Source organism: Lycorma delicatula, chromosome 4 (genome assembly GCF_047948215.1).
Source record: "Lycorma delicatula isolate Av1 chromosome 4, ASM4794821v1, whole genome shotgun sequence".
NCBI lineage: Eukaryota > Metazoa > Arthropoda > Insecta > Hemiptera > Fulgoridae > Lycorma > Lycorma delicatula.
Genome location: NC_134458.1, coordinates 6905440 through 6924838, shown reverse-complemented (window position 1 = coordinate 6924838; position 19399 = coordinate 6905440). Strand labels below are relative to the sequence as shown.

Genomic DNA, 19399 nt, shown 5'->3' with positions numbered 1-19399 from the left:
AAAGAGTTTTTAAAGGTAAACAGAAATTTTACGAGGAATTTGTATTTAAATTTAATCATGATAGACATCCCTAATTTATTTTTACAAATTACTACATTTTATAGGATTTGCATTTGTTTTAACTAAAAAAACAAGGACGACCAATTTTTGTCTTGAAAATGTTCTTTGCAATATTATACATAACGATAACGAACAGGCTTTACATAAAGGAAATGTTTTTTTTTTTGTAACTTTCAATAATATTTAAAGCGACCTTACCCATTTTTAATATGAAAAAAATTTTTACAAATTTTTACCTTTATCTAGTCATTACAAGGTTCTATGTCAAAAATATTTATCCGCTGATTTTTTCGCCGGTATTGATCCGTGTCATAGCCACCGACACGTATTTGTTATAGCTTACGAATTGTATTACAAAAACTACAGATCATAAGTATTTCTTATCACTATTATAGTTTATGATGAATAACAAAATTTAACACACCGGAACGATATTAAAAAAGTCGTTTTGCTTTGATTGATGTCGAAGACATGCACGAACGCATCTTTTCTCGCTTCCGATTCGGTAGCAGATTATTTTTTTCACATACTATTTTATGATTTTTACAATACCTGAATTAAATTTATCGACGATTCTCTGTCCTAGTACACGATTAATATATTTATTCAAAAGTAAACTTTACCCGAGCCCGGTACATTAATTAAGTAGTAAGTAGGCCTAATTTCGTTATTCTTAAACGAAAAACTTTTAATTATTAAATATTTACTAATAGATTTTTTTTTAAATTCTCCAATCTGATATAATCTACAATCATAGTGACGTAAATGATTAATTTACGTACCCGCTTTCTGAAAATTTTGAATAAACAAAAAAATCGACTGAAAAAACGTTAAAAATTACTTACTTATCTACAATACAATCTAAATATATTTTTTGATTATCACTAAAACAGATATCTGCTAAGTCTTAAAAACGTAAAAAACGGGCTTTTATTGATTCCAGAATAATATTTTTTTTGCTTTTAAATAACAATTTTAAATTCATTCAAATCTTTAAAAGTAAATTTTTAATGAGACTGTTAAAAACAGTCTACTTGAAAGTCTATTATAAATTTGTAAAATAATTAACCATTTTTATATATAAGACCAAAGAAATACTTTAGATATTAACTATTAAAATTTTAAAGAAGTTATTTAAACGGGCTGGAAGAGATCCCAATTTAAGAATTTCGTAATTTAAGAAATCGTAAGAATTTCGAAGTTTATTAAAAACTAAACGTATCAAAACGTGAAAGATTTTAACTCTGTATTAATGAAATAAAATGTTCAATAACAATTCAACATGTCCTGAAAGTTTGTTACATTTTTCGTAAATCATTGTATAATAATTTATTTTCTTGTTAAAGTTCTTTCGCATTTCATTTTATTCATTTCTCTACCGGAATTCTTTAAATAAATATTATTTTGAAGTTCTAAATCACATCGCTTATAAGGAATCGTTCAAAATGTGAAAAAACTTTACCTATAGATAATTTTTAACAAAAGCTCTAACATGTTTTTACGTTACGTGTAGATATAAATAAAAAGTCGAGGTTTAAGGAAATCTAAAAGAAATATTTTAGTTTGACTACCTATTCGTGTCATTTAACAAACAAGATAATAAAGGCAAACACAAATATTTACGACGTTAAAAGGGTCACTGTTTGATAAGTATCAGAAACAAGTATGCTACTGATAGTTTCATTCCGTTTGCTTAATGACACTCACGACAATATACTTAACGGTCGTAATTCATTAACTATGTTCCTTATTATCTAGTATGTAATGTCTTCTGTTGCTGATTAATTGAATTAATAACACATAATCGAGAATTGTGTATAAATTCATAACAATATTAAATAAGCTATTTTATTTAATTATATAACCTTACTTTTAAATACTTTAGTAACCGCTAATATTAAACCTACACCTATATTAAAACCAACTCATGTTGATCTACCGTTTAAGCAAGTATGATACTTTTTACCTTTATTAATATGCGGCTAATTACCGTGCTCTTAATTGGTCCCGTGCAGTTTTTTTTAAAGTCCATTCCTCGTTTATGCTACTCTTTAATGTCTTTGCTGGTTTAAAGAACATTAATAATATGATTCATAATAAAGAAAAATCAGGGTTTTTTTAGTATTGTCTTCATTTATCTTTCTCTTAACCTACTTATTATATTACGTTAAAACCTTTTTTAAATAAAAAAACAAACAGATTTACGCCAGTGTGAACTATGAAAAAAATTCTAAAAATATATTCAACTAACTACCTAATCAGCTAACTTTTTCTTAATGTTCTTACTAAATTTGGTCACTTTTGATCATAGTTTTTCATTTATCAGCTACTTTTTAGTTCGGAATGATCGCTTAAAAAAATCATTGTTATCGATATGCTAAACAAAAGAATGTATATCCACTCAGTATTATAGATATATTTTAATCGTTACAATCAGTGAAAGAAACTAATTTGTTTTCTCAGTGTCTAATGAGGAATGGCCAAAAATATTGTCTATGTAATCCATGTTATTCGAGAACAATAAATATTTTGTAATACATTGTTCTCTTTGCAACGGTTATTTAAAAAAAAAAAATAATAATAATAAAATCTATATATTTAAAAAAATATGTCCTGGCCGATTCATAATCAACGCCCAGCAAAAACTATTGTAGATAAATTGATGAAAATTTGTATACACGTTTTTCTTGTATACAAATTTTATAATTATTATACATAAATTATATAATTATTATATATAAATTATTATACAAACCGCTATTGGATCAGTCTTTATGAGATTCGGTAACATTGTGATAGTAATTTAGAGAAATGGTGTAAATTTTGTCTGCTTCAAATTCTAATTATGTATTTAGCGAGCGAAGCCGCGACGGGAAATGCTAGTATGTACATAATACTGATTTGTTTCCGACTTGCATTTCTCATTATTATGCATATTTTCTTATTAGGTCTATCAAATCGAACAAGATTTTTCTTTGTTTTAAAAAAATTATTTTTTCTGATTCAAATAACTATTATTTTAAATATGGCCGATAAATGAAACACAGTTTTTTAAAAACTCGTCAGAATTTGATGCTGATAAAAATACTATTTAACAATTAGTAAAACATGTTTTTAAAATTGTTTTTTTGTGTTTCACACGGGCGTAAATTCAAGTATGTTAAAAAGTAATCAAATAAGGGTACTTTTCTTTAATATCTCACAGTTTATTTATTTTTTAATCATAATTTCAGTAATAGAATTAAATTGCGTAGGTTAACAGAAGTGTTGGTAAATAAGACACCCAGGTGTTTCATCGGCAAAAATAATCGCGACTTGTATAGAATACACCGTACGATAAAAAAGAGTACTATAAAGATTTTAGTGTAATTGAGCATTAATTTATTAAATCACGTCTAATTTTTGATACATTATTACTGGTAAACTGTCATCTAAGCAAATACTAAACACACTGAACATTTACACTCGTACTACATTTAATTCGACTTGTAATATTCAACAGACTGATTATTCGATATAAATAAAGTACCTAGTAGAAAATTTCCCTTAGACGATTACAGAAGATCGTTCATAATATGACAATAGGTTATCCTTTATCATAATTACCTTTCGCTTAAATTATTTATATCAAATAGTCAACTGGAATCGCATCACTATCTCAAATCGAGATAATGAACTAATTTTATTATTTATTTTTTTAATTGAAAGGAAGATATAAAGAAACTAATTAATGTATTCTGGGAAATAAACCGGACTGGGAAACAATTAAAATCCTCAATTTTTATGTAAAAAATGAATTTTTCCTTCCAGTATAGTGTGGAAATATATATTCTCCCTCAAAATAATAATAAAATTTTTATTTACGAATCCTAATGTAACACTTTGTTCATTACCGACATTTTATTTTAAAAAAGCATATGTCTTCCTTCTCTTTTCTTAGTTGATTTGTAAATTAGATTCAAATTATTTATAAAAATAGATTCTCATTTACTATACTTACTGCTATTTTACTTACTAATTCTTTTCTATTTTATTACTACTAATAGATATTATTTTACTTACCGCTTTAACACTTTTTTCTTTTATACTAAGAGCTTTCGCAGATATCTGCTTAGTCAGAAAATGTAAATATTAGATTAAAAATATATTTTTTATATCGGTGACTAAGATGGTAAACGTACCTCTTATTTTTTTATCAGATGTAGTTTCAAACGTTTTGAAGAAGCAGAGATCTCTACGAAAGCGCTTAACGTAGAGAGAAAGGAGGTAAAATTAATAATATTAATCAGAAAGTGAACAAAAAAAATTAATTTATATAAATAAATATATTCTGTAAGTAGGATGGAATTTTTTAGACTGTTTATTAATCACATTAGAACTACAAATAAATTGTTATGCTAAACGGTTATTAAAATAAACGATATATATTTTAATTAATTCTTTTTGTTTCGAATGATTTTTGGTTCCGATTTATTAAATTAAAACCGTCATACGATTTCTCTTTGTTTTGTTTTGTTTTTCTTTTCTAAAGTTAGCATCTGCTATCGCCAATATCAGCGGTTATTTATTTTTTAAAAATCACGGATAAATGTAAATACATTTTTAATTTAAGATTTAATCGGCTCGTTCAAAAATAAATAAAATAAATAAATAATTTACCGCCGAACGATTTCTTTTTTAAACGTATAAACAACATAGTTAATATTTCTTTTTAGTTAAATCTAATAACAGAATACATCATTTAAAAAAATATAACGAGTTCCAATTAAATTTCACAAGTACAATCCTATATCAGAGTAATACGTTTTTTAATGAAAGGATTATCACTTCATTTTTAGTAGGGTAGACGGTTGTTTTTATATAAATGACACCGATAACAAATACCCTGCTGAATGTAACAAGATCGTACTATCTCCTTTTCTTATGTTTGCTTCGTTTTTGTAATATACCAAAGTTTTTTCTTTTAATATAAAATTAACAATTCTTACGTGAAAAATTATTTTTAATTTTTACGTTCACCGATTTAATTTTACATATCTCTTGATAAAAAAAAAACTAATGAATATTCAAATTTTAAAAGACGAATAGAATTTATCGACCTGGGATTTTCGGTAGCACTTGTTATCGTGTACAGTAAATAAACGCTTCCAGTAGCTTATCCCTGGGAATGAAGCCATCATAAAGATACTAAAGGATTTAGCGATATTGTATTATTAAATGTATAAAAATACATACGCAATATCTATTTATGTGTAAACATACTTATCTCAGTTCTAGGGGAAAGAATAAAAAATAAAAAAAATATTGCGGGAACCTACGAAAGTAAACATCGAAACACACTCGCGCTGGATGTATAAAATCGTTTTTATTTTTCTACTCTCACCTTTAATAAATACAAATTTTACAATCTGGTATTTTAAAAATAGTTACGACTGTTGAAAACAATGTTGTTGTTAGTAATAAACCACAAAATATTAAACGGTAAAGAATTTTCAATATTAATTCAAGGCGGAGAAGAATATATCAGTTTAACACACCGAACATCCTTGTCACTATCTTATAAATAGAAAAACATACGCGCACACATTCACAATTTTTTGTATGTTTTTTCAGATGTAAACAACACAGAGCAGGCTAAACTATCAACCAGATGAACAACTTGCTCGGTAGAAAATGTTATAAGCAGTCTTTGAAGAAAAAAAGACCGATTTATTTTGAAACTCTTTACAGTTAGTCGTTAAAATAAATTTAGCACGCAGTACACTAACTGTTAAAAAAAAGATAACTCTACAGATGATAAATATAGGAACGTGAAATGTTTGTAAACATGTCGTCCTCGTAAAACTTATGACGCAATAAACAAGATTTAAAATTAAATTTACGAATTATTTAAATGATAAAAATAAATCACCATATTACTCGTCACAGTTTAGAAAGCTCAGTTAACGCGCAGAGGGTTTGGGTTTCCAGCCGGTGAGTGGCTTCTTGCTACCTACGACGTCCTGTTGGAGTACAGTGTATTGCGACTCCGATTTACTATTAGCGATGTCAATACTAATTCATTAAACTGCTACGCATCTATTTCTTTACGCTTTCCAAACTTTGACGAAGAATAATACGTTGTATTGTCACGATGAAGATCGGAAAAATAATTTGTAGATTAATCGATATCGGCAATTACATTTGGAGAGAGAACGTCCGAGACGTATTCCTGTTCTATTCGTATTAGTTAAATAAATATATTTATTGTTATGCGATTAGATATACGATGAAAGTATACGGTAGATATTAATCGTGAAGGCCTAAAGTGATAATCGTTGAAGTAAATAACGTTCGGATAACATTCGAAACAACAGACTTGTGTTACAAATAACTTTGGTCTTACCACATTAGGTATTAAGTTAACTTTTATCGACATTCTAAATTTAAAAAAAAAGCAACAAGGTTCGTTTTTGTACCCGAGATGAAAAGGGAGAGCCAGATACCGAGAAACAACGATTAATTTATCTGTGGATTAGACTATTATAGAAGATAAGTCTTTCTACCCAAAAGTATTCGTTTTTATAAAGCTCCCTTTTGTAGTCGATACCTAATTACTTAAATACCCGGTATATAACTGTGAAAAAGATTTTTGGTGTTAATTAGTCAAATGTGTTTTAATGTAATGCTTTTTTTTTTTAGAAATGTAATTAAACTAGTAGAAGAGCTCAGGTTTCATTGAAGAACAAGTAGTTACACAGATACAAGTAGATATACCCATCCGGTGTGTACATTTGACTTTCTTTCTTTTTCTTGTTTAGCCTCCGGTAACTACCGTTTAGATAATACTTCAGAGGATGAATGAGGATGATATGTATGAGTGTGAATGAAGTGTAGTCTTGTACATTCTCAGTTCGACCGTTCCTGAGATATGTGGTTAACTGAAACCCAACCACCAAAGAAAGAACACCGGTATCCACACGATGTAATATGAAAATCCGTGTAAAAACAACTGACTTTACTAGAACTTGAACGCTGGAACTCTCGACTTCCAAATCAGCTGATTTGGGAAGACGCGTTCACCATTAGACCAACCAATGTTGTTTACATTTGACTAAAATAAGCAAACTTTACTCAGGCTCCGACTAAAGGTTCTGTTCTCTTTATTATTTATATACCCGGGAGATTTCCCAGGTATATTCTACGACCCGTCATATTTTGTTGAATATTCAAAGGTAAAGAAATATTATTTGAGTTATAGATAAAAACTCTATTTTTGAAAAAGTTTCTCTCTCCCTTTCTCTCTCTTAGAATCCAAAATATTCGGCAAGGATGATAAAATCGACTCGGTATAGACACAGTCTGCTTCATCGTGCTTAAACAATTTTAACGAAAGTATTTTAGCTACATTTTTTTATATAAATAAATAGGCCATAAATCCTCGCCAAAACGAACTCGGAGATGGGAAAATAATTTTCGGTGTTCGCACTTTTTGTGAACCACATCAAAACCTATAAATCACAATTTTTAACACCGCTACGATTTACGATTCAGGAGAGAATTTCATTAAATAAAAAAATTAAATGCATTTATGTCAGTTAATTTTGATAATTAATAAACTAAACTTATGTTGTGTAGATAAAAAAAAATATATTTTCTACACGGCAAGTGACTGCGAGCGTCTTAATTTTATTTTTACATGGTAAGCGCTCGCAGATTCGTTTGAATGTATTTTAATGCATGCATTTTTCTTTATTTTATTTTATTATATTATTTATTTTATTCTTAATTTATAAAATTTTTAAACCGAGTATTTAACTTTCTGAAATTATTCTTTCTTTAACCGTTCTACCGTTAAGAGGAAAATAAGCAGTTCAACATAAATCTGGCGATGACAGCTAGCACTGAAGCTCTCTCAAAAAATGTTGTTAATAATTAAACCGAAGTTACTACAGACTATTACAAATTCATACATTATTTATAATGATAAACGATTAATATTTTATCATAAATTAATGTTTATTTTCAAGAAATCTGCAAAATGAATAGGTATTTAAAAAATTAGTTACTTATGTTTTATTTTTAACCGGCTCATACGATAAACCAAACAACATGAAAATACTTCTTTCTTTTAATCAACACAAGAGTGAAACATCTGTCATGTCCAGTCAAAACTAAAGACAGTAACGTACTATTAGCATTTTACAAACGTCGAATGATTTGAACGGCAAACCGAAAACATCAGCTTTTAACGCTTTTTGTTAAATATATCAAAGATTGCTAGTTAATTTCAATTTTTAATATTATATTAAAATTAATTTTACTTATTTTTAAATAGAAACTTATAATTTTATTGTTCTTCCTTTTTTATTTTAGTCCGATTTTACATAAATCACTACCATTCCATCAAAATATAACGAGATATAGAATTTATGCGACTGACGTACACACTTTTCTCATTTTATTTTAATACTTTTTTATTGCTCGTACAACCCGATTATTCGTTCATAAGGTAAAAAATACACGAAGAAAATGTTTTATTTTTCAATTACGTTATTATTTTTCTGGGATTTTAAAAGTTTTATTCCTTTAACTTATTCGAGATTTAATTTTATTTGTAGGGTATTGGAATGGGTTTGACAGAGTTACAGTTTAAGAACATAATTTTTGAAACTTTGAAGTAATTAATTAAATAAATATAAACTTCCTTACCCTAGTTAAATAGAAGTCGGTCTTTCTAACTCGAGTATTGTACTGGTTTATACGAATCTAATAAGTGGACAAATGATATATGTTTTCTGGTAAGCAGAATAATGTATTAAAATAGATACAGTTAATTAATCACTTTAAGTATGAAATGCATCACGTATTTCAAGCCAAAATGTAATAAAATTATATTTTAAAAGAAGTGCCACAAAACATCGTACTAAAACAATTAAATTATTTTCCAAAATTGACCAAATTAAATATTAAAAAATGGGAAAAGAAAATACTAACAAGCGACTAATTTCTAACAATTATTTGCATTATAGTTTCCACACTGAACCAAAATGATAAATAAAGGTGACTGAATAAACACAGAGAAAGAACCAAAGGTTACTTCCATGACTTACAATTTCTTTTGAAAAATATTGGTTTGTGCGTGCGATTACATTTCGATAAAAAAGGCGATCATATACCGATTGACAAAGCTAACTGATAAACTGGATAGTGGATAACTAAACTCGTTTATATAAATCGTATTTAGAAGTCAAAAGTACGATGTGTTCTCACGGCAAGTAGAATACTACAATATTTTTTAATTTATTTATTTTAATATCGTTAATTAATTTCTTAATACATAATGTAATATTTAAATTATATGTATATTATTGTTTGTTTTTTTACGTTAAAGTGATTTTTATTTTAATATTTTTAATAATTCTGTTGCCCGTACAAAAGAAAATCTATGTCTATTCATGGAAAATTAATTTTTTAAATTTTTAAGGCATCATTATTATACATTCTCCTCCTATCATCTTTTAGTGCTCCCACAAAAAGTCAGGACGAGTTTTTAAGATACAAAAACGGGTTGTCAAATTATTGTTTGGCACATAAAGTTATGAACAGTATAAACCAATATTTATAAAATTAAGAATGTTAAATGTTCAAAATTTTGCAATATTTGCTAAAAAAAAAAAAAATAGTCAAAAATATCGACTCCACCTTATCAAACCACAAAACAGAAATACGTCGGTGTTAACTCCACCCAATACTTTGGCTTACGGGAATGTATCTTATTACTCTTCCTTAGCATGTTTATTAATTATTAAACAATTTAAAAAAATCCCACAATCAGTTTATTTAAAATACAGTTTAATGTTTCTTTTTATTTTACTAAAACATCTGTTGAAAAGACGTACTAAATATTAATAATTACAAATTTATTTTAAAGATCTTTGTTTCGTTCCACGTCGAGGTGCTGCGATCTGGTGGGTGCTAGCGCTCACCAGAGAGTTCCGCTCGTACTAGCATTCGGCGCTCGAATCTGATCCAAGACGGTCACGTCATACTATTAGTTCGGATGGACTCCATTCTTGTTCGAATGAACGTTAGCTTTAATGTTTTATTTAATTTTATATTTTTTATTTTTATATGTCAAATTATAAGTTGTTACAATCTATTTCATTAACTGTGAAGACGACAGTTCATTAAACCATTATTCAACAAGCAACAAGGTGTTGTCTTCATTCATCACCTATCGCATACAGTCCAACCTCGCTCTAAAATCTACCAATCCTAATTTTCTGAATCCCGTTCAACGCGTACATAAATGTGTTTAAATAATTTTTAATGATGCCTTCTAAATCGTGAATTATTTTGCAGTTATTTTTTATATTTAGCACCGTCGTGTATTTACGTTAACATTATTTCACGTGTTTATTATAAATAATAATATAGCCCTGACGTAGATATTCCCCACGTCTGGAACACAACATCTACGTTCCACGTCCAGGGCGGCAACAGCTGTACTCAAGTACATTACATATAGGTGGCTAACGGGGTTCCGAGTGTTGTTTCTCGGATATGCTTTTTTCGGTCGATTTACATCTATAGGCCGAATTACAGGACTGGACTTTACGGCCACCTGCAGATACGACATTATTAACGATTACGGAAATGGATTAATACCGCCTTTAGAGCTGGCGATGTGGCGGCCACGGTCAAAGTTATTTGCAGGTGTAACGGAGACCTTTCGTCGTCCACATGCCCCCCGCGATGGCAAGCATGTAGTTAAGGTGCCCATGTTCGGAGCATGGGAGCCCTGAAAGCTTCGGTGTGTAGGGGCCTGTAGTCAGTGCAGAGACTGCGCATCCGCTCTCTGCCAGGACATATGCCGGTTCCACCGGAGTACCGGAACGGACCTCCAGGGTTGGTAGCCCTGGAGTGGGGGTGTACCCCGGCGGCTAGCCTTACTACAGAAGGGATTATTTGTTCATGGAAACTGAACAATTAAACGTGGCAGAGGGTTCACGCAAACACCCTCGTTTAGAACCGGCTGTTTCGCCTGAGGCGAAACGCCGAAAGAGTACGGAGATTAAGAGGATTGAGATTGAGGCTAGAAAAAGCTTGCAGAAAGCTTTTTTTAAGAGCAGCATCCCAAAACCTAAGTATTTGGTTATCACAAAGGAAGAAAGTAATTTCTCGAAGGTGAGTCCTTTCCTCATCGCTCGAGAAATAAACAAATGTGCTGGAGGCCCTGTTAAAGAAATAAGAAAAACTTTCACGGGACTTCATGTAGAGACTGTTAATGATATACAGTCTCAGAAGATTCTAGGACTAAAGAAAATTGGAGAGCTAGCTGTACGTGTTGATCCCCACGGCACGCTCAACACCTCAAGGGGTGTTGTGGTCTGTCGGGATCTTCTTAACTGTACGGAGCAGGAAATTTTAGAAGAATTAGCGCCGCAAGGAGTATTAGAATGTCGGAGGTTGAACATGAGAAGGAATGGCGAAGTCCTTCCTTCTGCATCCCATGTTCTTACATTTAACCGGCCTACTTTACCGGAGAAGATAAGAGCGGGCATACATCGGCTGGATGTGCGGGCATTTGTCCCGCAACCAATGCGATGTTTTAAATACCAACGCTTTGGACACACCGCTGTTAGGTGTGAGAGACCGGAAATATGCGTGTGCGGTGATGCAGTTCATGAAGGAGAGCCGTGTAAGGAGCCTCCTACCTGTATAAACTGCAGAGGACAGCATTCCTGTAGATCCAGGAACTGTTCTGTTTACAAAGACGAAGTGGCTGTGCAGGAAGTAAAAACCCTGCAAAAAGTCAGCTACTTTGAAGCAAAAAAGATCGTAAACACCCGCAGACCTAGAGCAACAACAACATATGCTTAGGCTGCGGCTGCTGTTCCTGCTCCTGCTCCAGTTGCTGTTGATGAGAGTGTAATCATCAACAAACTCGCACCTACCTTGGCTGGCTTAATTGAGAGGATACGCAAACAAAATGAAGCCTCTCAGCACTAAAGAACCTGTTAAGCCAAGAATAATTGTACAGCCTCCTGAAGACACATCTGCAAAACAAAAAGTCGCTCCAGCACAGAAGAAAACGGACACTAAACCTGATATCCAAGTCCGTCTTAGCGAGATTTTAGTTGAAGATAAGAAAGTGACAGCTACAGAGTCTGTTATGGAGGCTCCCAAGCCTCCTGTAACTGAAGTGGCCTCTAAGCCTCAGAGGCCACAAAAAATTTCACAGGGGGGACGAGTGTCCCCCCTTCCACGGGCGGTGACCGGTGCGCCCCCCGTGTCGGGGAGCGGCCAGGTTGCCGCCTCTCAATCGGCGCCGATCCATGCCCGTCGTCGTCGGCGGCTTCGGTGGTCTCCGATTCGGAGACCGGAAGCTACACCGGCGACGATGTTCTCCGCGAACATGATGCCGTTCGCAATATGGAGAAGAAGAGAAAAAAAGGATGGCCGAAAGGAAAACCAAGGTCATAATTTAATTAAAAATTAGCGAGTCGATTGTACAATGGAACATCAATGGATGTTTTTCAAACATCCATGAGCTCCAACGCTTGGTGCATGATGTAGACCCGATTTGTATATGTCTGCAAGAAACGCATTTCCGCCGAAATGAAAATTTTAAATTAAAAGGTTTCGATATATTTCGGCGAGATCAACCGCCAAATGTAAGAGTTAGAGGTGGAGTAGCTATATTAACATCGACTAGAGCTACCACCGAAGCGGTTGTTCTAAACACCAACCTACAAGCGGTCGCCGTTAGAATGAAGCGACCGCTTAAGATCACTGTGTGCAGCATACACTTACCGAATTACGATTGGAATAAGGATGACATAGAAAGACTAATTTCTGAGCTTCCCCCACCTGTTTTACTGGTGGGTGACTTTAACGCTCATAATTCTCTCTGGGGATCGGATCGAGTAGATCCCCGTGGAAGAGAACTGGAAGGGTTCCTGATGAATTCAGAACTTATTATTTTAAACGACGGATCAGGAACCTTTTTCAATGCCAGAGATGGATCGACGTCCTGTATAGATCTTGCACTTATAAGCGGATCGATAGCACCGAGGTACAGCTTCCATGTCATAGACGATCTGCATGGAAGCGATCATTTCCCGGTGCAAATTGTAACTGATGTTACAAGAAAAACATATCCCATCTCTAAAAGATGGTTATTTGATAAGGCAGACTGGACGAGCTTCACAGCTAGAACGATATTCCCAGAAACAACTGGAGTTATCGGAGACGATGTCGACGCCATAACAAATGCAATAATTCAGTCGGCATCGAGATATATTCCCAAAACATCTGGGAAACTTACAAAGAAACCCGTTCTATGGTGGAACAATGAAATAAGTGAAGCTGTAAAAAGAAAGAAAAGGGCGTATAACGCCTTTAAGAAGCGTCCTAGTATAGAAAATCTTGTTGCCTTTAAGAAATACAGGGCGTATGCAAAACGTCTTATGATAGATTCGAAAAAACGATCCTGGCAGCAATACGTGTCATCCATCGACAAAACTACTACTGCATCAGATGTTTGGAGGAAAGTGAAGGCGATTTGTGGGCGTAATGATTTTGCTCCCATAACTAGCCTTCAATATGAAGATGAAATAAAAGATACTCCATATGAAATTGCAGAGCTGTTATCCAGTCACTTCGAAAAGGCCAGCAAAATGGCCAACTACGAGGAAGGTTTTCGAACCAAAAAAGAAAAACTCGAAGGTCTACTAAATTTTAGAACTGAGTATAATTACTCATATAATGTGCCATTTAAAATGGAAGAATTCGCGAAAGCGTTGGAAAAATCAGGTAACACAGCTGCTGGTCCGGATGAAATCCACTATAATATGATCAGGCAGCTGAATACCACTGCAAAGCGTAGATTATTAGAACTTTATAATAAAATATGGCGGGATAGAACGTACCCGCAGCAGTGGAAAAAAGCTCATGTTGTTCCAGTACCAAAGAAAAAGAAAGATTTAACAGACCCCAATAGCTACCGTCCTATTTCTCTGACGTGTGCTATGGGGAAAATATTGGAAAAAATTATTAATAATCGACTCGTCTGGGTTTTGGAAAAAGAAAACCTGATATCACCGTATCAAGCAGGTTTTCGGCAATACCATTCTACCACTGATCAAATGATCAGCTTAGAGGACATTATATATAACAGCTTTATTAAAAGGAAACATTGTGTCGGAGTCTTCTTTGATCTTCAGAAGGCTTTTGATATGACCTGGCGTCATGGTATAATGCTCCAGATACATGAATGGGGCATTCGTGGCAATCTGCCTATACTGCTCAGCAACTACATGAATGACCGTACCTTCCAAGTACGCGTCAACAATGAATATTCATGTGAAAGAATCTTGGAAAATGGCATACCGCAAGGTTAGCCGTTGAGCGGTACCTTGTTTACCATTGCCATTAATAAATTGATATTAGCCATTCCAGTAGAAATCAGCAAAAGCGTCTATGTTGATGATCTGGCAATCGTATATGCCAGCAACAAGACTGCTATGGTGAGGTACAAATTGCAACGAGCGATCAATGCTCTAAATGAAGTTGCAAGGAATAATGGATTCCAATTCTCACCAGAAAAAACGTGCTGTGTACACTTTTGTAGGAAGAGAATTCCTCATCAAAGTCCTGCGTTGACAATTGATGATAATCCAATACAATATAAAGACAGCGTAAGGTATTTAGGACTAGTATTGGATAAATCCCTTACATGGGGATTACATATACAGGACTTGAGTGATAGATGCAAAAGAGCCCTAAACATTATAAAATGTTTATCGAACTTAGATTGGGGCTCAGAAAAAGAGATATTATTGAGATTGTATAAAGCATTGGTTCAATCTAAACTAGACTACGGATGTATGGTATATTCATCCGCTAGAAAGTCGCACTTAAGAAAGTTAGACATAGTTCATAATAGCGGAATAAGATACGCAACAGGTGCTTTCCGCACAAGTCCGGCGGCTAGTCTGATGTCTGAAACCGGAATAATGCCACTACATTATAGAAGAGAGATCCTCTTGTTAAGATATGCAGCAAATATATGGGCTTTCCCTGCTCATATAAATAATAAATTGTTTACGAATCATCCCATGGCTGCATTACACGAACGTCGTGCTACCTATTCCAGACCAGCCGGAATTAGGTACCACGAATTAAGAAATAAATATGAAATTGCCATTCCAGATACATTGGCAATTTCTACTAGAGAAATACCGCCATGGCTCTTGCCAGCGGTTAATACAAGTTCATACAGAACTTGAGAGGATGGTACGCCTCTAATTCGTTTTTAAGAGCAACGGGAGTCCAAGTGCTCTCCAATCACGCGAAATTGAACGAATATTTGTTTCGGTTCCACCTGGCAGCTGATGAGCTGTGCGTCTACGAGGAGGTCCAGTCGAACAAACACATGATGTTCGACTGCCCAGCTCTTGGGGGGGGGGGGGCAGAACTCAGGCCACCCTGGAACTTAAAGGTTAAGGGGGAAATTGGCCACGTATTATTTTTTTTAAATTCTTTTTCTATAGTTTTAATTTTTTTCTGATTGAATTTCTTGTTTTTTTATATCTTTTGTTTTTTTTAATTAGAGGTTGTGTTTTATTTTATAGTATTGGATATATAAATGGTGATTTGAGTATAGTTCGATTTTAATATTTGGTTTTTTTATTTATTTTGAGTATAAGTTTTTTTTTATTTTAATGCCTCATTTTATTTGTTTATTATCGGGTTAAGATGGTCTTGGGTTAATTTCATATTGTTTGATTATTTAATGTGGCGTGACCCGCATTGTCGGACCATGTGGAAGTTCCTTGATGCCGTTGCTTTGTTTAACCGGCATCAGTAGTTTAATTGTAAGACTATTATTAAGGGTAAGGGTTAAGGGTAAGGGTAGTTAAGGGTAAGACTATTACCGCTTGCTGTAGGAAGCTAACCTCGAGAAATGGCCGGCCATTGGTCAAATATAGCTCCAAGCGCTATAATATGGTGGACAGGTACTTGATGGCAATCAGCGACCTAGGCGTGGCAGCAAATTGCTGTCCTTGACGGATTAAATTTTAATTTATTGACAAGTCATATATTGTAGTATATAGACGGGGTGCGCCTACCCATTTTAGTACTATATGACAAGTGAGCGGTGAGACTCGCAAGCGAGTGGTGTAGGGCACCACTCTTATTTCGCTCACACAGTTAGGTAAGCTCTAGGAGCTAATTAGGATATTGGTCGCTAAACCGTTTTGAGGCACAGTAGCCGTTTGTGGTAGGTACATTCGTTCTTACGCTTTAGAGCGACAGAATGGGGTGGTGGTGGGAGAAATGTCAGACAACCCCAATCTTCTGTCGCATTTCATAACTTTTTTTTTATTCTTATTTATTTTTAAATCGAATTATCCTTTAGCAGTAACTCCCCACTGTTTAGTAGTTTTGAATTTTAACTCGTTTAGAATTTTCGTTAAAAGAAAAATATTATCGGTAAATTATTACATATTTATTTACTGTAATTAATTTTTATCTGTTCTCAAGTTAAAATTCAACGGTGATAGAATTATCCTTCTCAAGCCTTTCCGCATTGCAAGTTTACTTTCCTGGTTTTATACTCGTATTGTATTAGCAACCAAGCGGGTCGTTAAAATAACCCTTCTTTATTTATGATTCAAATTAGAATATATACAATAATATATATCTGACAGAATGAATAACGGATATATATAGAATGATTCCAAATTGTACGGAAATCTCTCCGGATACGATTCCATACCCAAATTTAAGAAAAAAGGTTCATATAAAAATAGGTCAGAAAACGGTTCGTTAGCGAGTTTCGGCTCGCGAATTATTCAGCTCTGTTTTCAGCTCCCTCTGTGAAATTAAACTGTACTAAAATTTTTTGGGTACAAAAAATGAGAAAATTTTGTGCTTTCTTATGGTCTTTGATGTAACAAATTGGATAAAAGTAGTCTCAGACCCCTATCTCACTGATATTTTAAGAAAAACGGTGTAAAACACGGAAAGGTTTTGTCGGAAAATACACCTTTTTAGGTATAGAATAAAATAACATTATTAATTTACGATAAAACAGATAAAAATTTGTAATTTAGAGAATTTATTCTGAGAAAAATTGATGTAAATAAAGTCTATTAAAATTAAATAAAAATTTGAGAAGTTAAACTTTAAATAGAAACAAAACACACAAACAGGATCGGAAAAGCGATAAGATTTTAAACGCGTAGTTCAATGTAAAGTTCAGCTCGTCGAATCCGTGCTAGCCGGGCACGTCTTATAGCAACATTATTATTCCTAATATTTGCTCCAGCTTCTATTAAACGATGTCTCAATTATTCTTGTGTACCGATACAAGCGGAATACACCGATAACTTCATCCGATCCCAAAGGAAAAGGTTCGCTGGCGTGAGATCAGGAGATCAAAGTGGCCATTTTACTGGTCTGTTTCGACCAATCCATCGCTTACTAAATGTGTTATTTAAATGGTTCATCTCATAACGACAGTACTGAGTAGATGCGGTATTATTTAAAAACCACATCTGCAAGTGGAATAACTTCCAAAATTTCTATCAGATTTGTTTGCAAAAAATGCAAGTACCGCTCTCCATTGAGCCTTGGCGGTAAGGGAAACGGGCTTATGAGATTATCATCAGGAGAACCACATCACACGTTAAACGAAAAGTGTGTAAGGAATGACTTGTAGCAGTCTCATAGGGATAGTAAAGCCAGTTATTTTTACACGGATTTGAATACTAGATCGTGGATACCGGTGTTCTTTGGTGGTTGGGTTTCAATTAACCACACATCTCAGGAACGGTCGAACTGAGAATGTACAAGACTACACTTCATTTACACTCATACATATCATCCTCTGAAGAATTATCTAAACGGTAGTTACCGGAGGCTAAACAGGAAAGAAAGAGAGGTGCTTGAGGTGGGAGATTCTTGTACCGCATTCAATATCGCTTCTTCAGTGTTGGCATTTATCACAAAACGTTCACGACCAGCATCGAATCGTTGTTTAAGCGTATATGTTTCTCGAACTCGCCTCTCCAAAGCCTCAAATGTTTTGCGATCCGAAACTCTTCGATCTAGATAATTTTCCCGGTATTCACGTACAGCAGCCAACTCATTTTTATTTGCTTTACCGTAAATTAACAACATGTTCGTCAACTCTCCAAACTAAAACAAATTTTGGTATCACCCATTGTGAATAACTGACCGAACAGTAACGGCACAAACACTGCTAAAATTAATATTCAAATACTAGATACTAAACTTAATCGTTAATCAGTTGTTATTGCCAACCTATTAAAAAATAGAAATGTTGAATATATTTTATAAGCAGGTCTTTAAAATTTATTTTTATAATTTTTAGCATTTGTATGTAAATTTTTCTGTTTAAAATCTTGTCACTTTTCTGACCCAATTATTGTGTTTTCTTTTTAATTAAAGTCGAACTTCTCAAATTTGTGTTTAATTTTAGCAGACGTTATTTACGTCAATTTTCTCAGAATTAAATTCTCTACAAATTTAATTAGAAATTTTTATTTGTTTACCGGTAAATTAACAAAGTTATTTTATTCAAAACCTAAAATAGTGTATTTTTCTTCAAAACGCTTTTTATCCCGTTTTTCTTAAAACCGAAGTGAGACAGAGATCTGAGAGCACTTTCATTTAATTTTTTAGATCAAAAGCATAAGGAAGTACCAAATTTACTCCTCGATTTGTACCCTAAGAATTTTAGTACGGTTTAATTTCACAGAGTGAGCAGAAAGCAGGACTAAGTGTTTCGCGTGCTAACGAACCGTTTTCTGACCTGCGTTTATGTGAACGTTTTTCTTATTTTTGGTAATAGAACGTCTTCCGAGAAATTTCCGCGCATTTTGGAATCACCTATCTATATATATATATATATATATAAACACAATTTTTTTTATTTCTGCAATTGAAGAAAAAAATGACTGTATCTGAACGAACGAGAAATCGAACTGTATTTAATTTCCTTAAATCTTGTAAACAAATCCGTATCAGCGAGGTTGTAATATTTCTCTCGACATCTAATATCTGATCCGTTTATTAAGGTGGACAGGTGAAATTAAATACAATCCTTAGAAAAAAAGAAAAATGGAGCTTAGCATATGCAGTGGTACTACCGAATTGATTTATACATTTTTTCCTAAAACTGTAATTTGACAGCATAATGAAATGTATATATTTTTATTAAAATATATCTAATAATAGGTAATTGGAAAAAATAATAAGCTCAAAAGAAAGATTTTACTTGAAATCTACGCCTATATGGACATTTCGATTGTTAAACAGTCAT

The 19399-nt window shown here is 33.1% G+C and overlaps 1 protein-coding gene across 2 annotated transcripts in view; it reads left to right on the top strand.

Moving 5' to 3' along the window:
* LOC142323071 (uncharacterized) overlaps positions 1-19399 on the top strand; it is a 118473-nt gene that overhangs the window by 18097 nt on the left and 80977 nt on the right. The gene's annotated exons all lie outside the window — the stretch shown is intronic.